Genomic DNA, 21914 nt, shown 5'->3' with positions numbered 1-21914 from the left:
CGGGCCCCTTGTCTTTCAGTTATTATCCCACTTGCCAGCAACGTGCCTTTTACAGGTCAATAAAATTAGCGACTGGGGGCAGAGGGAGGGGCCAGAGGCCCAGGGATGCTAAACTCAGTGGCTTTGAATGTGGCTGGACGCACGGAATCCAGACGCCTGACATTCCAGGGCTAGACAGTGACAGCTGAGGGACCTGAGCTGGCGTTGAGGGTGGAGGGGGTGCGTGTTGCTGGGAGACTGAGCATAATGGTCTCGCCACCACCCCCGCCGCCCCAGCGGTCTAAGTCTCTACACAGCTGGCCACTGGACATGGACCCTGCCTTTGGTGGTGGGGGGTGTCCTATCTCCCACCCACTCTACCAGGCTGGGAGAGCTTTACCGAGACGGGAACTCAGATGGGGGTACTGGGCCAGGAGAGGTTTCTGGACTCTCTTCTTCCTGTGAGGGGTCTCCATACAGGGCTACTGGCTCCAGGGCACGTGGGCAGGATTCATGCAGGAGGGAATTTCAGGAGGTCCTCAAGTCCCAGGTGTCGTAGCTGCCCAGCCCTCGGAAAAACCGTGCTCCCGACCCTCCCTAGTGGCCCGGATGCTCCCTCCTCCCTCCCTACCCAAATCAGCCAGCCCGCCCCACCCGGCGGAGACCCAGGGAGGGGAGGGGCTCTGCTGCCTCCCAAGCCCCGCCCCGAGCCGGGCCCCGCCCCTCCGCCAGTCCCAAGCCGCTGCGCTCCGGAGAGCGAGAGCAGGTGGCCGCGGCGGGCTCCGTCTCTGCCCCGCAGGTAAGCCAGCGGCTCGGGCTGGGGCGCGCCGAGGACCTTGAGGACAGGTGGGAGAGCAAGGCAGCCGCTTCTACCTATTCTGTCCCCTTTTCTTAAAACCGGGGAATCCTCAGGGACAATGAGGACAATCGTGTCTTGGCTCTGCGTACCGACGCTGGGAAGTTTAGAGGGTTCCGGCTGGCTCTCCCAGAAGCAGGAGTTGGCTCCTAGGGGTGGGAAAGAACAGAGTCGGGCATTAGAGACGGGGCTACGGAGAACAGGTTGAGGAAAGCGACTAAGAGGTCTCCGAAGTAAGGGGACCTTACTGACTTCGGTGCACCCGGTGCCTCGTCTTCACTCATCTACAGCATCTTCACTCGCGGTAGGGAGTGATGGGTCGACCAAACGTCTTCTGTTCTGTGGGCGAATGAGCTAAGAGTGGCTGCATACCTGAGCTGGGGCCTGGGCTTTCAGGTGAGCCCCTGGGCACCTGCATCATTTCTCCCTGGGTACAAATGTGTGCAGGGGAGGAGGCTGGAAGAGCAGGGCATTGTCCAAGTGCCCTGGGTGTCCAGAAAGCCTGGGGACTGCTTAGGTCTTTTCTGTGTCATGAAGGAGGTGATCACAGATGTGTTCACATACTTGTTAGAACTCATAGACGTGGGACACATTTGCACCCTCTGAGTTGGAACTTGGCTTTAGGACCCGGGACCTGCTCTCGGAACCTCAAGGAAGACTTCCTGGAAGAAGAGATCTTGAGCTGCCAGCTCAAATGTGATGCTTAGTGTTCTGAGCCACAAAGGAAAGGCAATCTTTGGGCCTTGGGGCTGGGTTGAGGTACAGCAGAGGACCCTGGACTGTGGGACAAGGGGAGGCCAGGATGTTACCATGTGGATCCAGCCTGGACCCCAGGGCCTTCCAGAGATCATCACAAGCCTTTGGGCAGACAGAGGTATATGGAGGGAAGTGTCCATATCTGTCTAGATTCTCCAGCCCATTGTCACCTCCCATCACACACCAGCATTGCCAGGAAGTTCTTTCTCATATCTGACCTTCACCCCTTCTGTTTCTGTGCCAGCTTCTTGCTTCTGGGAGGCAATTTGCTGTAGTGGAAAGAGTGTGGATTCGGGGGTGAGGTAGACCTGAGCCCTGTCTCCTTTACCTACTGTGTGACAAGTTACCTCTTTGAGTTTCCTTCCTCACCTGTAAAATGGGGATAATAATAGAACCCACCTCATAGAGTGGCTGCAAGGATTAAACGAGAATACGCACGTAGGGCGCTTAGGACAGTGCCTGGTGCCTGGTGAGGGCTCAACAAGTGTAAGTATCTCTGTGTGCGTAGGACAGCAAAGCTGATCTGTGGGGGGTGGGGTGGGGGGGGTGGAAGTTTTTTTCAAACTTAGCTAGAGAGAGCAATGCCCTTCACCCACTGCCCCCAGCCCCTGGCCCCTGCTGGTCCCTAGATCTCAGCTGGGCTGCGTGTGTCTGGGCTGTCCAGGGCCCCTCGCTTTCTCTCTGAGTCCCCTTGTTTGTCTCACCCTTTGTGTCTGGGGTGGGGGGACATTCCCACCCGGCAGGGACCAGTGGTAGCAGGAGCCCAGTTGGAACTGTGCCTCAGTGGAGCCAGCTCTGGCTTGGAGACCCAGCCTGAAAAAAACGCCTCATTGTCATCACTTCCCTGCCCTGCCCACCTCCAGAAATCCAGAAGTTGGGATCAAGCTGCACTAAAATTTCCCAGGAAGATAAATAATACAAGTGGCTGAAATTCCTGGTTGGGGATTGTCCGAGCTGCCTTCCAATGGGAAGGCAGCTTCAGTCCCAGGCCTGAGGTCTGGAGACTGCCTGGGAAGGCTGGGCCCAACACCACTCTTAAACCTGGGCAAAGTTGGTGCCCCAGCCCTGAGTGCTTTCAAGGGCTTTGCTCTGGGCTTCTCTAGCCACTCCTTTCCCTGTGGGGTGAGGAGTCAACGGAGCCTTCCGGGAGCCTGTGATACCTGTGACTCCTGAGGTCCCTGCCCAGGTGAGATCTAGGTCCCTGCCCAGCTTGCTCCAGACCTGCAGAAGCCTATTCCCTTCATCTGTCCTCCTTAGGGCGCATTGTGCCTCTAGTTTGTGCTTCCCTGGGCCTGAGGGATGGCCAGGGGGCGGCTGTTTGCAGGGCATGTGGATGGGACGAGGAAGTGTCGGCTGGTTGTCCACACTCATGTATGGGTGCCCTCTGTAGTGCACAGGGAAGGGGGTGCTGGGCAGCGCCCAGGGGCCACAGGGGAGCTGCCTCTCCCTACTCAGCATCATGCTGGTGCACAGCTCCCAGGAGTCAGAGAAATCTAAATCCAAATCTAAATTTAACCTAGTCTTCCAGGTTGTTATGAAGGTGTATTTGTCATGGGAGGAGGTTAGAACGTATTTTATTTAACAGTTTGTTAGCTTGATTTATAACATAAGTATTTAGAGAGGTACGTGTGGTTCTCCGTTTGCCTTCTTGCCCTGGGCCCTGCAAATGTTAGGGATGGGCCTAGCTGGGTTTATGACTGAACTGCCATTTGCTGGGGTCTCTCCCTGTCCCCCAAGATAGCAGCTCCCCTATAAAACTGGGTTTAGGATATGCTTGCCTGTGCCAGGAAGGAGTTTCAAGGTGAAGTGAAGACTGTCAGCTGTCACCAACAAGAAGTACCCCCATGGGCCTCCTGACCTCATTCTCTACCCCAAAATTGGAACAGCTTTTTAAAATGTCCTGATATACTTGAGAGGGAAGGGGTAGGAGGAGAGAGGTGGCTTATCTCCTGGGCGTGGCCTGGGTGTGGGCCCTCACTGCATCCAAGGAGCAAAACCTGTTGCCTTCGAGTGGATTCTGGCTCATAGTGACCCTATAGCAAGGAGGGGGCTAAATAGGGCTGCAGCAGCAGGAGGGATGGAAGTCAGACTGTGGGAAGACAAGGCTGGGCCCCGTATCTCTCCAGCTGCCCCTCTCAGTGGAAGCAGCCAGGAAGCAGGCTGTGTGTCTGCAATGTGGGCCCTCCCGTGAGTTTGGATCTTGGACTTTGGATGGAGAAGAGTGTGGGCCAGCTGGCCAGGCAGTGGGGATCGGCCCAGGTGGGAATGAGTGGCACATTGGCCTTGACTCTAGTTGAGTGCCCTGTGGCACCTGGGCACACCGTCTGTTAAGGAGAGAGACACGCAGCCTTTCTGTGGTGTTGGACTCCCTCATCCTGACTGGGCTGTTTGAGGATTAAGCCTGCTACCTTGGCCTCATGAGTGCTGTGAGGTGCTTGATGGAACTGGAGACATGTGCACACACACACTGTCCCTTTCACACACACACAGTTCACACTCCTGAAGCCTGCTTCCAGTGCAGTCTGGGGTGGGACTGCCCTTGCAGACCCACCCTGCTAACATAAGCGGTTTGCAGACCACTATGTCCTCACCACCATCACGGTCTCACTCTCCCTTGTTGGTTGGTGACTTTTCATTCACCTTGGGTGACCCACCAGCTCCAGTGGCTCGAGGTTGGCTTACTGGAGGGTGGCCGGGGGCCAGGTGCCTGCAGCCATTCAGCGTTGGGGACAGGAGGCAGCTGTGCTGCCCTCCTGGGACTTCCCACAAACCCCACGGGCTCAGCGTTTAGTACTCCAAATCCCTGAGGGGAGTGTCTGCAGGTCCTGAGTCTCCTCTTGGTCTGTCCGTCCTTGTTGAGTTCTCTGTGAGCCTCTTTCTGTTCCTCAGCCTGTAAGTGTGCCTGTCTCTGTGTCCTCTGTGGGCTGTCTCTGTCCTTCCCCATGCCCTAGGCCTTCCGTTTGTCTCTCTTCTTCTCCTGCCTCCTCTTTCTCATTTCCTTTCCCTTTTCTTCTGTCTCTGTCTGTGCGTCTGTCTCTTTTTCTTTTTCAGTCTTTCTCTCCCCCTTCCTTCTCCTTCTGTCCCTCCCTCTCTCCTTCTCCCCTCTGTCCCAATCTCTCTCTCTTTCACACACACACACACACACACACGCACACGCACACACACACGTACATTCTCTCTCCTTAGTCTCTCTCCTTGTCTCTCTGGCTCTGTGTCTCTGATTGTGTGAGTCTCTCTCTATTTCTGTCTTTCTGTGTCTATGTTTCTATCTTTACTTCTCTCCATCTCTGCTTCTAAGTCTGGGTGTGTCTCTCTGTCTTACGCTCCTGAGGAGTCCCAGGGGAACGGGACAGCTGAGCGTCTCTGGGTGTGTAGAAGGTGACAAAGCATCTGGAGGCCATCATCACGTCGGACCCTCCCCTGCCAGGCAAGAAGAAGGGAGGGAATGTCAGACCTGGGGAGGACAGGTGTTGGCTCATCTCCCTCCTGCTCCTCTGTTGAGAACTTTGGGGCTTTGGCTCTGGCCTGGGAGATGTTGGAGCAGGGCTGAGAGCTGAGAGTGCTAAGGGAGAGAGCCCATCTGTCTGGTTGACCTTGGGCTGCGGAAAGGGTGTTGAGGACTTGGAGTCTCTCTCAGAAGAGGCGTTGACCAGAGTGGGGCTGAATTGATACTTTTCTTTTTCCTCGAAGCAGCTGACTCAACCCACCTACCCCAGGCCCCAGCTTCCTGCTCCAAACCACCACTGTGCTCCCCACCCTGTTCCAAACATTTCCGCCAACTGCCCAAGGTCCGCAGGGCCTGTTTAAACAGCCTCCCTGCCCTCTCCCCAGGCCCCTCCACTCTGCTGGCCTCTCCCTCAGTGCCATGCTGGCTTCTCTCACAGGAGCTGCTGTGTTGGCTGTTTGTTTATTTGACTAAGGTTTCCTTGGGTGGGGTAAGGACCGATTCCGCAGATACTTCTCCCCACTTCAGATGCCCAGGCAAGAGGCCAGGCCTGGCTCCAGCCTTGGTCCCACTGCCCTCGCTGCCCTCCCCCACATCCCCATGTCACCTCCTGAATCCCCAGGCCCTTGGGCTTCTCTGCCTTCCTGGTGTCAGGTTTGTTGATTACTACATGTGATGCCAACCTCTTCCCCCACCCCAGCCTCTTCTTTTCTCCCCATCCCTTGTGACCAGAAGGTAGCTGATGAGATTGTTGGCTCCAGAGGGACAGGAGGGGGAAAAGAAGTTCTGGGAGAAGGTGTTTTGGAGCTGGACCCACTGTGTTCTTGGGGATTCCCTAACAGGGACATGTGGGGTGTGGCCCTGAAGCCTGCGAGAAGTCTGCCCGCCTGCCTACCTACCCCTGTTGGCTGAGGCTTCAGGCAGCGACAGAGTAAAGCAAGGCCAAGACCCAAGGATGCCTTGAAGGAAGGGTTCTCTAATAGGCTCAGGGCACCTCTCAGAGCCCATCCCCAGAAGATTCCCCTGACACCCCAAGGGTCTTCCATCCCTCAAGTCTGTTTGGTATTTTAGTGTATATGGAACTTTCTCATTTCATCTTATGGAAACCTGGAGAGGTAAACATCCTCACCAGAGTAGGAAAGCTCTATCACAGAGCCGCAAAGCAACTTGTCCAGGGTCAATCATTTGGCAGAGCCTGGGCTCAAACCCATGTTTCCTCCTCCCCACAGTCAGGTCTCTTCCAGGGCCATGTCAAGCTGCTCCTTGGGCAAAAGGAACCATAGACTGCAGTCATTTCTCTGCCCTCCCTACATCTCAGCCTCATCCCCCTTCTCCTCCATCTTCGGAGACCTGGGATCGAGACCCCCAGGCCCTGTATTCCCTGTTAGGAAAGGAGTATAGGGGCAGGTAGCATTCCTGTGACCTTGTTCTGAGATCCACTGTCCTAGTTAGCAGCTTCCTGAGGGGAGAGCGACACAAAAAGCTTTTAGAGATGGTTTCAACCATCTGGATGCTAATTGGGGATGTGACTGTCCCTAGGTTGAGGCTGGGGATAAGCTATTCCAGGTCCGCAGGATGAGGTGTGGGGGTGGGGAGGCCAGAAGGGGGATCAGGAAGTTTCCCCAAATAGCCTGGCCAACAGCCAAATGAGGGAGCCAGGCTGCAGGGGGCAGCCCAGCTAGGGGGGCAGCTGGCCAGTTGGCACATAGACCTTGACCAAGGGGCAAAACCAAAGCAGGACTAATTTTGTCTCCTCTTTTCTCTCCCACTGAACTGGGCTTCCCTGGAACTTGGTGCTGTGAGTACGGGGGGATAGAGGTAGAAAAGCATGTCTCCACCCTGACCCTCTCCTCTTCCAGGGGCCCTGTAAGTCTCTACTCCCCTGTCCACTGTCACCCCCAGTGACAATGACTTATTCATTCAGTCAGTAAATGAATGAGCACCTACTAAGTGTTAACATTTGCTAGGCCCTATCCGGGGACTCAGGAATCTCTGGATGGTACATTTAAATGCTCTGCTACTAACCTATAGGGTCACTATGAGTCGGAATCGACTCAACGGCACTGTGCTGGGTTTGGGCTACTAACCGAAAGGTTGGCCTTTCGAACCCACCCGGAGGCACCCTGGAAGAAAGGCCTGGTGATCTGCTTCTGAAAGGTCACAGTCATGAAAACTCTGTGGAGCTCATTTCTACTCTGCGTCACATGGGGTCGCCATGAGTCAGAAACTCACTGGCAACTGGAATTTTTCGACCCTGGGATTCAAGGAGAAATGAGATAAGATGCTGCCAGTGGGAGGGAGAGAAGGTAGGAAGGAAATCTACCTTCGGGTGGTGATAAAGGAAGGCCTCTCATGGAGGTGATATTTCAGTATCAGCCATGAGAAGGGGGTGGTAGGAGTCAGGAGGAACAGAGCACTCCAGGCAGAGAGGACAGGCTTTGGAAGGCTCTGAGGGGAGAGAGCACTTGCTGCTCCCAAACCATAGAAAGAGGCCAGTGTGGCTGGAATATCGTAGGCAAGGTAGGGAGTGGTACAAAAACACAGTGGAGGGACACAGAATATTTTGACCTGGATATTTTGACCCCAAGGATGTTTTGAATGCAAACATTTTAAACTAAAACACACCAACATGGAAGGTTTTTTACAGAAAGTATTTTCCAGTTTGAACTATATTTATCTAAGTTGATTCTTTGTTCAGATTTCCACCCCTCCCCCCGCTACAGTTAAACAAATGTCTATTTTTTCCTTCCATTTTAATTTTATGGAAATGACTTTCATAGGGATCCATTCTGTATAAGTTTTGCTGCTGCGGTTTGACCTGTCAGGCAATTTGGGAGCCACCAGCTCCTGACCCTAGTCCCTGCCACTGTGCGTCTGCCCAGCCGGTTTATGGGAGATTTCAGCGTGGTCAAGATTTGACTCATCAGTCGGTCCATTTTAGTCAGTCACGAGTTTCCCTCTCTCCAGCTCTAGCCGCTGTCAGTATCACTTCTACCTGTCATATTCTTAGGTGAAGAGTTCATGGCGACATCTCAGTTAATCTGTGGGAGGGATCTGGTGGCGGGGGTGGGTTGGGAGAGGAGACAGGTTTTGGGGAGGTGGGTAGGGGACCAATCTTCCTGGCTGGGGTAATGATTCTCCTGAAGGAGATGCCTTTGGAGGTTTTAGGCAGGGGAGTGACATGATCAGATTTGACTTTTTAAAAGCTCATTCCAACTATATGGAGACAGGGGGGATGGGAGCCAGTGAGGAGGCCAATATGCCAATCCAGATGGTGAAGAGAAGTAAATGAATCGAAGAAAGCCTAAACCCGTTGCTGTGGAGTCGATTCTGACTCATGGCGACCCCATGTGTTACAGAGCAGAAGTGCTTCCTAGGTTTTCTTGGCCTTAATCATCAGGCCTCTCTTCTGTGGTGCTGCTGGCTGGGTGCATTCAAACCACCAACCTTTTGGTAAGTAGTTGAGTACAAACTGTTTGCAACACCCAGAGACCTATGAAGAAAGATTAGGGAGGTAGAAAGGACAGGGTAATCCCTGTCCCAATCCCCAGGATCCTGGCATGGCCCTCCCCAGCACCCAGAATGACCTTACTGTCATCCCCCATATCCTCAGCTCCTACCCCTCCTTTCCTCATAGTATTCAAGGCAGCCCCAAGGCCTGGACACCCCAGAGTGTGGCCACTAGGAGTTTGTACAGGGTGGGGACCAGGAACTGGGGTGTTTTCCTTGGGGCTCCCTCCCATCCAGGCTCCTGACTGAATGTGGCAGAGGGGCAGAGGAAGTGGCCGGGGATGCCCTGTGAGGCGGAGGGGGGCGGGGGGGCCGCGGGGGACGGCTTTTGGATCTGCCTGCCCTGAGTCACGTGGTCGGAGCAGTGAGGGCAGCCCAAGACCTGGCGGTGAAACAGACCCAGACACAAGGCGCTTGTCCAGCCCATGGCTCCGAGCTCAGGGTGTGATCCTGGGCAGGGGCACAAAGGGGCCTCTGTCCGCATGGCCACCGTGCCCATCTCAGCTAGGCTGAGGGCCTAAGGAGTGAGAGGGTGGGCCTGGGGGGTGCTTGAAGAGGGAAGTAATACAGATCCAAGTGTCAACTGAGGCAAGTCAGTTCCTCTCCCTGATCCTCATTCTCCTCACCTGTAAAATGGGATCTTAATCCCAAGCCCAGCCTCTCAGACCTGGCACATCGTCAGGATGCAGGTCATTGACTGACTGACTGAGGCATCAAGGCACCTTCCTAGAATATTTTTTAAATTTTATTTAACAAATACATATAGTGATTACCATGTGCCTGTTTGCTAAACACTTTCCAAATATTGACCATTTAAGTCTCATAGTGACTCTCTGAGAGCAGAGGTAGTTCAGTAGCAGAATTCTCACCTTCTGTGTGGGAGACCAGGTTTGACTCCTGGCCACCCTCTGTCAGTGGAGGCTTGCGTGCTGCTATGATATAGAACAGGTTTCACGGGGAGCTTCTGGAGTAAGATGAACTAGGAAGAAAGGCCTGGCAGTCTACTTCTGAAAATCAACCAATGAAAACCCTATGGAACACAATGATCCAATCCCCAACCAATTGTGAGGATAGCACAGGACTGGGCAGTATTTCATTCTGTTGTGCATGGGTCGCCATGAGTTGGGGGCTGACTTGAGAGCAGCTAACAATAATGACCCCCTGGATTCCTGGTGGCACAGTGGTTAAGAGCTTGGCTGCTAACCAAAATGTCAGCAGTTTGAATCCGCCAGCCCAGTGCTCCTTGGAAACTCTATGGGGCATTTGTACTCTGTCCCTTAGGGTCACTGTGAGTTGGAATCAACTGGAAATGAGTTTGGTTTGGTTTTTAGGAGAGGTATTATTATTTTTATCTCTGTTTTACAGATTGGGAAACTGAGGCACAGAGGTGCCCAGGTGTCCGGGAGCAGAGGTGGCAGAGGTGGTATTTGAACCCAGGCAGTATGGCTACACTATGCTGCTTCCAGAAAGAAAAGGATGGGGGTCCCTTAGGCCAGGCACCTGAAGACTTTTGTTCACAGTTGGATCCCCAGAGTGTAGAATGGGTCTGGTATAAGCAGGTGTTGAACAAATGTTTACTGAATGAATTTATTGAGCCTTTCCTCTGTGCCAGGCACAAAGAGACACACTCTCCTCATACCATCTCTTAATCCTCCCAACAACCCTATGGGCCCCATTTTACAGATCAGAGAGGTCCGATGGTCCAGAGCCCAGGCTTTGTCCCGTGCCCAGCACTGCCCCCTATGAAGGAGGCCTTTCAAAACCAGCTGAAAGGGTCCAGGAAATGCCCCAAGATGGGCTGTGTCAACACTAGCCATGCCCTGCAGGTGGGGGATGGCTTCCCACAGCAGAAGTGGGCCATGGCCATTCCACCATCTCCCTCAGCCAATGGGCTTCCAGGTTCTCCCCTCCCTCTGACTCCTGCCCTAGGTAACCCCGAATTTTCAGGGTCATCCTCAGCCTTCTGAAGTTGGGATGGGTTAGGTTCAGTTTCTCAGACTGAGAAGGGGAAGGGACCCCAAGGCCCAGTGGGGTGGGCTAAGGTGAGAGGATCCTGCTAGACAAACCAGCTAAATAAAGCACCAGGAAATTAAAGGTGGGTCAGTGAAACTCAAAGATGTTAATTTCTGCAGGGTTGATCCTGGCTGGTAATCAGGGCCTCTCCCAGCATCTTCTGAATGCAGCTCTTTAAGTAAGAGGGAAGGGAGCCAGGGTCCCAGTGAGGACCCCTAGGCCGCTCACCCTTTGCCTTTCCTTCCACCGGGCAATATGGGAAGTCCCCCCAATAAGATGACTACCATCTGGACTGTTGCCATTGCGGCTGACATTGCAGGGGATGGGGCTACCTCTGTGGCTGGGCACCCCAGTTCCTAGCCTCCTTTCCTCCAGCTCCAGCCTCTTCTGCACCCCAGACAGCTCTGCTGAGCTGGTGAGGAGGTTGAAATAATTTCCATTGCGCTGGCAACAAACACAACTTGGATACTGTCCGGAGCTGGGAAAGAATGGGGAGAAGGCTGGCAGCTCTAGGAGGCAAGATGGTGGGCAGGAGGGGAGGAACTTAGCCTGGACAACAGCATGGGCACCCTGGATTGGGAGAGGGCATCAAATTCAAGACATTTTTGGAATTCCACCCAGACCCATTTCTCTTCCCTCTCTTTTTGCCCCATTAGTTTCCAATACACAGCTGTGAGGAAGTTCTTTCTGCAGTCTCATCACTGTCCCTCCTGCTGTAACTAATGATGTTATCCCTCGTATTGAGATGAACTTTCACAACTTGCAGGGTATTTTCTATATGTCCTTTTTTATTAGTTATTGTTGTTAATGTTATCCCCATTTTACAGATGAGAGAATTGGGGTCCAGAGAAAAGAAGCACAAGTGGCAGAGTCATAATGTGCATGTGGTGTGTCTTATTCCAAGTTACTCTTCAAATTATACCCCCCCCCCCCACACACACACTCGCCCCTCTCCCGTGGCTCTTCCCCCTTCTATTTCACCACAACTCAGAAGCAGCCCAGACCCACCCCGGCAGGTCATCCTGTCCATTCCCCTGCCTCTAGCCTGGCACAGTGGGGCCTCCGTCTGGCCTGTATCTGGATCTCTGCTGGCCATGGTCCAGGACAGGGTGATGGTGGCAAAGTTGGTGAAGTCAAGGATGTCAGCTGCTGCTGCTTCTTTTTGAGCAAAGACTTTTAAAGGTTAATGTGATAATCTCATCCTGATTACTGCAAACTGAGGACCTCGGGACTGTCCAAAACTCCATTACTGGCCTCACACGGGGAGGGGGAGACTTAACTGGGCCCTCCCAGCTGCTCTGCCCCCATCCTCATTCTCACTGGAAAGAATAGATGCATTTTAGTGGAAAGGAGGTTTTTCTAGATTGTGGATGATTCAGGCTACCTACTTGGAGACCTGGGCCAGGGCACCCCAACCCTTCCCTTCTAGGTCTGAGAATTTAATATTCTAGAAACATGCCACCCATTAGTCTGATAGTGAGGGCCTACTGTGTGCCAGGCACTGTGCTAAGGAGGGACCAGGCCTCGGATGGGAGGCTGGGCAAAGGGCACAGAAAGTCAGCCCAGCCAGGGACCCAGGAAGTCATCACACCCCCCACCCCATTTCACTGGCTGGGTAACCAAGGCCCGTTGCCGTTGTCTCCACATCACCCCCACTCAGAAGGAAACCAATTAGCACCGTGTCTGGTTCTGTGTTCCCAGCGCCTGTCTCATTATTTGGGGATTTATGTCCCGGTCACTGTGAAGGACGACTGTCCAGGTTTCCATTGGAGGAGCCTGGCCAGAGTTGGAGCCTGGCGGTGGTGGCAGGAGGTGGTGCCGTCCTGCTTGGGGCAGGATGGGGATTTGATTTCAGGGGGATTTGCAACCAGTGGGGAGACGCCCTGGGCACATGGTGGCTCTGGGCTATTTTAGGAGGCCAAAGACTGCTCCCACGGGGGGAGGGGGGTCACAGTGGACTCGAAGCCCATTAGTGAGTCCGCCCTTTCGGTGGGAGTGAAAGGAACCATCATGGATGGAACAGACTGACCCTGGGTTGGGGCTTCTCCAACCCTCCTGAAACCCAGGGGCCCAGAATTACACTGTACCTCCCACCCCCATCTGGGCTGTGAGCCCAATAGGAGAAGTGGGTGGATGGGCAGGGGTCCCTGGCTCCTTGCCTAGGCCCCTTTGCTGCACACTTTGCACAGTGGGGCCCTGGCTGTAATTATGATGATAATGACATTTATTATAATAAGCCTATGTCTTTGTAGAAGTGGTATTTATTGAGCACTCTGAAAAGGCTTCGTGGGGCAAAGAAAAGGGCATAGCCTTAAAGCCAGGCACACCCGGGCTCTTGTTCAGTACAGGTCACTCCCGAGCTGAGTAATGTTGGTTGCATAAGTCCCTTCACCTCTCTGAGCCTCAGTGTCCTTGTCTCTAAAGCAGGGACCAGGAGCACCTAATTAACAATGGCTGTATTATTAACAGGGCACATATTATGTCATGCACTCTGCAGGGATGATCTCTCATCACCCCTGCAATGTTGTTAGGTATTGATTGCTCTGTTTTTCAGATAAGGCAACTGAGGCTCAGAGAGGGAAAGTAACTCACCTAAGCTCACACAGAGAGAGGTGGAACAAGAAGTCTGATCCATTTGTTCGCAGCACAATGAGAGTTGAGTCATTACACAAAAAATCAGCAGTGCGCTGCACTGGTTGCCTTTGTGTGGCAGGCACTGTTCTAGGGCTGGAGACTCATCCACAGACCAGACAGAGGAAGAGGAGATCATGGGATGAGAATGGGCAGCAGTGAGGCCTGGAAAGGCTGAATGGGACACTCAGTGGCTTTATTTAGGCTAAGGGTCATTTTTTACCTGGGGGGAGGACAATGACTAGGAGGCCTGTATCCTGGGCGAGGGGGAGATGGGCAAGGGAGTCCCAGCACCATGTGGCACCTCCAGCTCTCCATATTAGGAAGAGATTTTCTGCTTTTTCTTCCTCCTCACACCACCTTTACAGGGGAAAAAGTCACTGGGCATATTGGGATAAGGTCTTTAGAGGCACCATGGCTTAGCAGAAAGAGAGCTTGGACTTTAAAGTCAGCCAGAGTGGTTCAAATCCCAACTCCATCACTATCTAGCTCCTATCTAGCTTTGTGACCTTCAGCCCAAACCCACTGCCATTCAATCAATTCAGACTCATGGTAACCCTAAAGGACAGAGTAGAACTTCCCCATAGGGTTTCCAAAACTGTAATCTTTAGAGAACCAGACTGCCACATCTTTCTCCTGCAGAGTGGCTGGTGGGTTCGAAACTCGGACCTTTCAGTTAGCAGCTGAGCACTTAACCACTGCACCACCAGACCTCCTTTGCGTGACATTGTTTGGGTAAATTAACCTCTCAGAGCCTCCCTTTCCTTATCTCCAAAACGAGGGTAATACGGACCTTACAGGGTTATTGTTATTGTTAGTTGCTGTTGCGTCAGTTCCACCTCATGGCAACCCCGTGTACGTCAGAGTAGAACTGCACTCCAGAGGGCTTTCAAGGCTGTGAGCTTGCAGAAGCAGATGGACAGGGCTGTCTTCCGGGGCATCTCTGGGGGGCGGGTTTGAACTGCCTGCCACCGTTTCAGCTAGTAGCTGAGTGCTTAACTGTTTGCACCAGCTGGGTGTTATCGAGAGAGTAAAATGAGTCAGTAAAGGTGTGGAAAGGCCCGCAATACATGGCAATGTTCTGTCTGGATGTGTGGCTGGAGTTTAGGGATGTGTTATTCCCAGGTATCTAGGTGAAGCCACGTCTCTGTGGGTGGCACTAAGCTGGGGAGAGCTGGCACCTGTGGTCCTGCTGAATGATATCAACAGGCTGGGCACAACGGGAGAGCCAGCAAGCCTGACATAAGGTCTGGTATTCACAGCTCTAGAAATCACTGGCTGCTCTGGGACTGGGGGGACAGGGGAGGAGTCCGAACTTACCAGTACATCACATGAAAACAGTCCTAGGGGGTTTCATTGTCCCTCGGCTCTTTAGAGAGCTAACTCAAGAGTGTAGGAAAGTTAACCAGTGGGCAGCATAGATAGACGACAAGGTCAAGGATGGCTGGGAGGGGGATGGGGTGGGATATGACTGAAATGATAAAATGCCTGGAAACCATTTGTTCAGCAAATATGTGTTAAGTTGTTTAATTAGGGTCAGTTGGCCACATTGACACTGCAGTGAACTACTGGGCAGACAAGTGAACACAGGACCGGGACTGCCCTTGGGGGCTGCATCTAGTTGGGGAGCTGGGGCAGGGATTTGGGGGCAACAGTTCAACACAGTGTGATAAGTACAGTGTGGGACCCATGTAGGAGGGGCATCCATATCTTTGAAGGCTTCCTGGAGGAGCAGACCATGTCAGGGGAAGAAAAGTTGAGAAAAACGTGCTTTTTAGCGGGGAGAAGAGGCCTCTCAGGAAGCCCCTGCCAGGCGGGTTTAGCTGGCTGTGGACGGCAATGTGCGCTTCTTCGGCACCGCGAGGGAGCAGATCTCGGACCAGAGGGTGGGCAGCACAGGAAAGCAGTTTAGCCCCCTATATTGATCAACTTTCTAGCTGTGAGAACTATCCACCAATGGAACAGGCTGTCTCATGAGGCAGTGAGCTCCCCGCCATTGACATATTCAAGCAGAGGCCAGAGGGTAACTGGTCAGGGCTGCTACAAAAGGGACAAGTTGACCTCTAAGATCCCTTCCAAGTCTGAGCAACTGCAGTTTTCCATGGACAGACTCAGGATGTGGACTGGGACAGCAGAGGTGTGACCGGATCAAGTTAGAGGTGGGGTGTGCTGTGGGGATGACGAGGCACACATGGTGTCCCATGACTGTCGTCCCTGCCCTGGATTTATTTTTTTGGGGGGGTGGGGAGTAGCTACTTCATTGAGATATAATTCACATACCATACAATTGACCTATTTAAAGTGTACGATTCAACATGGTTTTACTTTTAAGGTGGAAATGAATTCATTTAGTCATTCAACAACTATTTATTGAGCACCTATTAGGTATGTGGAGTCCCTGGGTGCTACCAATGATTGATGCACTTAGCTGCTAACTGAAATGTTGGAAGTTTGAGTGCATCCAGGCATGCCTCAGAAGAAAGTCCTGGAGATCTACTTCCAAAAAATCCGTCATTGAAAGCCCTGTGGAGCACAGTTCTCTGACATACACGGGGTCGCCGTGAGTCAGCATTAACTCCATGACTATATATATATATATATATATATATATATATATTTTTTTAAATATGTGTGCATCAAGCTTTGCATTGGAAGCTTTGGACATCTGGAAAATAAATCCTCTGTCCTCATGGGGGAGACAGAAAAATGCCCAAACAAAAGAATTACAACTGGGGAGATAGATGCTCTAAGAGGGAAATAACTCGGGGGCCTGGGCCAAGACTAATGAAGCTGGGGGAAGAGGGCTGGGGAGGTGGCATTTGAGCTGAGGCCTGAGCAACAAAGAGACAGCCCTGTGAAGGTCAGAGGAGCATTCTAGGCATAGGGAACAGCCAGGACAAAGGCCCAGAGGCAGGAGTGAGTTTAGGGGTGGGAGGAACAGGAAGAAATGCTGGAAGACTGAATGGTAGCCCAGAGCCCTGCCCCCATGTTTGAAGCCTCACTGGGGCTCCCCACCAGGGACTTCATCGCTGCATGGCCTGGCCCACAAGAGGCCTACACCCAGCACGAGGTAGCGGGAGATCCATCGACATCTTTGGATGCAAGAGCCATTTCTGTCCCCTTTCTTTGGCTCTTAGCCTCTTAGGCCGGTATTGCCTCCCCCAGTAACGGAGAGGTGGCAGGGCTCTTAGGAGGTCATGCCAACACCCCGTGCCTCGGCTGGGTGGCTTACCCCACTTTGGTGCACCTACCCCTACATACCTATAAATGACCCCAAGCCCCACACACCAGTAAATGTCCTTCGCATCCCCACACACCTGTAGATGACCCCCCCTCAGCCCCACACACCAGTAGATGGCCCCCCTAGCCCACACTCCAGTAGGTGACATCTTCTAGCAGGCCCTCTGGCAGTCTCCTGACCTCCAGAGCTAGCTCCTAGGAACAATCTAGAGTCTCCTGTTTGCAGCTCACTTCCTGTGTGACTTTGGGCCAGTTACTTAAAATCCTCAACATTTTGCTTCCTGGTCTGTAAAATAGGGATCGATCCACACTGCGAGGAGTGGTTATGAGGATTGAATACGATCCCTGCCTGGCACCCAGTGGGTGCCCTGTGAATGTCAGCTTCCTTCTCCCTGAGGTCCGGAGAAGAGAGGCCGGCTTACACATGGTGGGAGGGAGATCACAGTTTACCGGTGGCTGGTAGCCAGTTTAGGTCCTTCCCCAAACCCTGGGACTTCTGGGGACCCACTGGTCCTCAGAGCCTGGCTGGCCAGGGGTATAGAATAGCCTCACCAATGGACCCAGCCCTTCTGCCCGGGGAGCCCCCGGGACCCCCACGGCGCAGCCCCTCTCCCGGCCCGCGGCAGGCCTGGGCCCCGCTCCGGGTGGCGCGGCTCCTGGCACCTGCTTCGCGCCGGGCCGCCCAGGGGCGGGCTCGGGAGCTGCAGCGGCTGCCCCGGGACGTGCGGGGCCGGGGACTCGCCAGCCAGGCACCCCTGGGAGCCGCCACTCCGAATCGCCACGGGCAGCCCAACGCGACCCCGCGGGTCCGGAGGGCTCCTCAGGTAGGCGCGGGCGCCGGACCCGAGACCGTACGCCTGGCTCCACATCCCCCGCCCGCGCGCGCGACGAGGGCGAGCCAAGGGAGGGGGCCCGCGCGCGGTGGGGGTGTAGGTGTCTCTGTAAGACCCTGGCCCACTTTGTGTATAGGGAAGTTGGGGAACCAGAGCGGAAACTAATGTTGGGCGGGGCGGGCGGGGGGCGGGAGGGAGGCCGGCAAAGGTGATGGCAAGGACTCCCAGATCTCGTTAGGAGCAGGGAGGATGACACCCCTCCACACCCGAGTGAGGGGACCATTCTCTCTGGAGACAGGGCTCGGCCAAGTAGCCCACCTTCTTTTCCTAAATAGTTGAGAGAATCCAAAAGCAATCCACCCCTATCAGCTCAAGAGGTGGAATAGAATGGAAGGAGTGGGGGAAGGAAGAGTCTTGTCTTTTTGAGGCCCGCAAAGAGCACATCTGCCACACCCCTCTGCCCTCATCCCATCATTCACGGTCATTGGAGGCTTTCCCGCCTCTCTCCCACCCCTCACCCCCCTACTCCAAGCGGAATGCCTCCTATTCACCCAGAGGAATAGGTGGGACCTTCCTGGCCTTAGAAGGAGGCAGCAGTCTTCCTTACCCTCCCCCTACCCCCCTCACTCCCCAAACAGCCCCAGGACCTCTTAACCTTCCTCCCTCTGGCTCCTAGGACTCATTGCCCCAGCCCTGACTTGGGGGTGCTGGCTGGTGGGGCCCCTGTAGACAGTGAGTAGGGTTTGGGAGGAATGACCCCTCTTGGTCCTATGGGATGTTGGGCTGGGAGAGCAGGCAAGTGGAGCAGGCTGAGCTGTGCAAGGATCCTGAGCTGTGTCAGGGGCGCAGGAGGCAGGGCTCTCCTGCATGCTGAGCTATCAGGGCTAGAAGGCAGGTTTCCTAGGGCTTGCCTAGCAGCAGGGACAGGAAAAGGGGATACGGAGGCTAACACCCCTCCCTAACCCCCACCACCCCCTTAGAGGCAGCTGCTCTGTGTGGCCACTGTGAGTCCTGCAAGGAGACATGCAGGTTAGGTAGCAAGAAGCACTTCTTTCCTCAGGGAGGCTTGAGGGCCTTTTGCGGGGGGGGGGGGGAGGGGGGGGTGCGGCTCACAGCCCAGGGGAGGCAGCCCCCATCTTTGGGGGTGTCAGAAGGGGATGAGGTTCTCTGGACCACCCAACCAACAGGGTCCAGAGGACAGAGCAGACTGGGGAAGGGGAAGTGGGCGACAGTGATCTTATCACTGGCCATCGCTCTCCCTCACCTCCTATGCCCTCTCTCTCCCTTCTTTGGAGCTGAAGTGTTAACTTTCAGCACCTCTTGGCCCGCTCACTTCTGAAATCCCTAGCACCCAGAAGTCTCCAGAAGAAGGTGACAGGCTTCCTCTGTCACCACCTCAGAAGGAAAGACAGATGTGGCTGCCTTGGGCTTGCCCACTGGAAACTCCCACCTGGCCCCTGGCACTTGGACCAGCTGTGGCCCAAGCCCCAGGGCCTCCTGCTCTGCCACTCAGGAGCATGCTGAGTGGAGATTGGCCTGGCCTGACCCCACTCAGGCCATCCACTCCTCTAGGTGGAGTCTCTGGCTCCTCTGTGGGGTCTCAGGCTGTGATCCTGGGTGACTCCAGCTCCATGGGATGACTGGGGTGGGTGGCCACACACTGAGGTGAACTGCTCTTACTTCCTCAGCTGGGGAGAGGGTAGTGGGGAGCTGATAGGGAAGTGAGGCCAAAATGCTCAGTGGTGACTCCTCTGGGGCACTGAGGAAGCAACAAGGCCCAGCAGTGCTTACAGTGTGCTGGGACAAGAGTGTGCAAGGTCTTTCTTCTCCCAGACACTTCCATCTGGAGCTGGGTCAGTGGGGAAAAGTGGGAACCCACACCTGCTCGTGACCCTGTGAGTGACTGGGATGGGGCCACCAGGATCTGAACCCCTTGCCCTTATCATAGAATGGGGGAGAGCTGGCTTTCTTCAACTACTTCAGGGAAAATCTCTTCTCAGCTCTAAGCCTCAGTTTCCAAATTTATAAAGCCTGTCAGGGTTGTTATGAGGATTCATGGAGGCAGTGTTTCTACAATGTCCACAAGGTAATGGGCACTCAGCCCTGGCTGTTCTTTCTCCACACCCATCTGCCTTTTTCTTCAAACACCCTTCGTGTAAAGCACCTGGCACACAGAACCAAAACAAAAACAAATCAAACCCATTGCCATAGCGTCGATTCTGACTCATAGTGACCCTATAAGACAGGGCAGAACTGCCCCATAGGGTTTCCAAGGCTGCAAATCTTTATGGAAGCAGACTGCCATGTCTTCCTCCCATGGAATGGCTAGTGTATTCGAATTGCTGACTTGTTGGTTGCCTGCCGAGCACTTAACCACTGCACCACCAGGACTCCTTGGCACATAGTAAGCGCTCAATAAATGCGGTTGTTATAAAGGGGAGGTGGCCTCCTCACTGGGTGGTAGAGAGAAAGGCAGGGACCTGTTCTTGAGGCAGACACTGTACAGCTTGACGCCCCACCCACCCCACCACTGTCACCTTAGAGGCACCTGCTCTGTGTTGCCACTGCAAAGGACCCGAGGGATTAGCCAAGCCCAACCCGCTTTCTTTAGAGCCCGGAAACTGAAGCCCAGAGGGGCAGGGACAGGCCCAGGTTGGCCAGCCAGCCAGGATGCCTTCTCTGAGGCAGGGCCTGGGGTCCTGGCCGGGGGACAGAGTGTGCTGGGGAGACAGGAGGGTGGCTGTTGGCAGATGTGGGGGAAAATGCCAGGGTATAATTGGGCTCTTTAAGGGTTTGGTGAGGGAGCCCTTCATGCCTTGCCAAAGGCTGGGGAAGGGCCTGGAACCTTCCTCTTCCCATTAACCCTTTGGGAGATGCAGCCTTTTCCTCAGGACCCCTTCTCCAGGCTGCAGGTGAAACAAGCCTCCCACTCTATGCTTGATGGACTCCAAGCCCCATCCCTCCATCCCACTCTGGGTGGCCAGGGCAGGGAATTCCCCCGCTTCAGTACCTGAGGACCTCTCAAGACCCAGGGCTCTGAAGTCCATTTGCTCCCCAGCCAGAAGTGCCGGAGATGAGGCATGGGAGCCCTGCCCCACCTTATCTCCGTGTTGATGGACTCACAGGAAGACAGGCAGACAGAAACCCTCACCTCCGTCAGCACTCCAGCTCTGGTGTGAGCCTGCCTTCAAGTGTGGCTCTCTCCCATGGGTCTCACTCTCACCCTTCCTGCTGCAGCCTCAGCCCATCTCTCAGGAAAGAGGGAGAAGAGAGGGAGGTTTAACCCCTTCCTATGTAAATCACAGACAGACAGATATATGGGTAGATGCATGCTTCTTTTCTGTACTTTCACCCTGTCCTTTCCCTTTCTTCACACCCCCCCCTTCCTCCCAGCTTCTCTAGCTGTGGTCCCCCCACTCTTCCTGCCCAGGATGTGCTACCTCCCTGCCTGGCACCTGGCCCCTCCAGGAACCCTTCTCTGAGTCTGTAAATTCCACACACACGCCACCCGCTCCTCCCCATCCCAGCAGTTCAAATCAGGGGTTGTTGGGCTTTAAGAGAAGGTGGGATACAGCAGTTGCTAAGAACTTTGGCTCTGGAGTCAGACAAACATAGGTTCAAGTCTGACCACAAAACCTCCCAAAGCCTGTTTTCTAATCTCTGACATGGGATAACAGGTTAATCATAGTTCCCTCTCCTGGGGTTGTTGTGAAGTTTAAAAGATCCTGCTTGTGAAGCACTGGCACAGAGTAAGCACTCAATAAATGGGGTTGTTATTTATAAGGGGAGGTGGATTAGGTGGCTGGGTGGTGAAGAGGGAGGCAGGGAAGCTTCTAGAATCAGTCAGCTCTTGCACTGTACTTCCGTGGTATTTTGAAGCAAGTCCACTCCCCTACTTTGGGACACAGTTTCCTCAACTGTTAAAGGGAGTGTGTGGACCAGGTCCTGTCCAAGTGTAGGTTCAGCTAGGGTGAGTCATCCTGGCTCTGAATAGGGTCCAGGGCCGGGGCGGGGAGGGGGGGCGGCGGGCGATGTGCTGACCTTGCTGATGCTCGAGACAGGGGTTGAACAGACCTGCGTGTACCCTAATAATTGCCCACCCCTCCAAATTTCTGGCTGGGAGCCCTAGCTTAGCTTGAGCAGTGTAGCTCCTGAGCGGACAGCTGGCCCAGGCAGGGCACACTGCAGCAGGCCCAGCGGCCTGGCTGGGGGGACACACTTTGCCCCGGAATCCTGGCAGGCCCTGTGAGCCCAGAGGCTGTATATCACCATGGTTTAATCAGCTGTGTGGCAGATATTTGTCTGCTTTCTTGGGCCATGTCCCCAGCCTGCAAGTCATAAATTGCTTTGGGATTTCAAAATACCCCGTCCCCTCCCTGGCAGGGCAGGCAGCTCTCCATGGCATGGCCAGGAAAATCACATTCCCCTGAAGCTTCATCCCCACAGTAGGTTGGACCCTCCCTCACCCCACCTAACGCTTGCACCTGGGACTTTCTTCCTGCCCCCTCCTTCCTGCTGGGAGGGTGGAGGGAAGACTTGTGAAGGCAGGAGGATAGGTTTAGTGACCACTCACTGGAGGTGAGAGGGTATAGAATGTTAGTGGGGGGCTTCATGCAGCACCGGGGGGCCTTTCACGAGGTGATGGTAGTGG

At 54.2% G+C, this 21914-nt stretch overlaps 1 protein-coding gene across 9 annotated transcripts in view; it reads left to right on the top strand.

The window, feature by feature from the left end:
* Positions 1 to 721: 721 nt before the first annotated feature.
* Positions 722 to 21914, top strand: part of LOC126062042 (transmembrane protein C17orf113) — a 50944-nt gene continuing 29751 nt past the window's right edge. For 8 of the 9 annotated variants that reach the window (XM_049859071.1, XM_049859067.1, XM_049859072.1 and 5 more), the window contains exon 1: positions 722 to 778. The gene's annotated coding sequence lies outside the window, so the exon portion shown is untranslated. Of the gene's footprint in view, positions 779 to 2744; positions 2778 to 21914 lie in introns of those variants that run through there. The other variant, XM_049859065.1, reaches the window with a different exon arrangement.

This window comes from Elephas maximus, chromosome 19 (assembly GCF_024166365.1).
Source record: "Elephas maximus indicus isolate mEleMax1 chromosome 19, mEleMax1 primary haplotype, whole genome shotgun sequence".
Taxonomy (NCBI): domain Eukaryota; kingdom Metazoa; phylum Chordata; class Mammalia; order Proboscidea; family Elephantidae; genus Elephas; species Elephas maximus.
The sequence above is the reverse complement of the archived record's forward strand: the minus strand, read 5'-3'. Positions and strand labels throughout refer to the sequence as shown.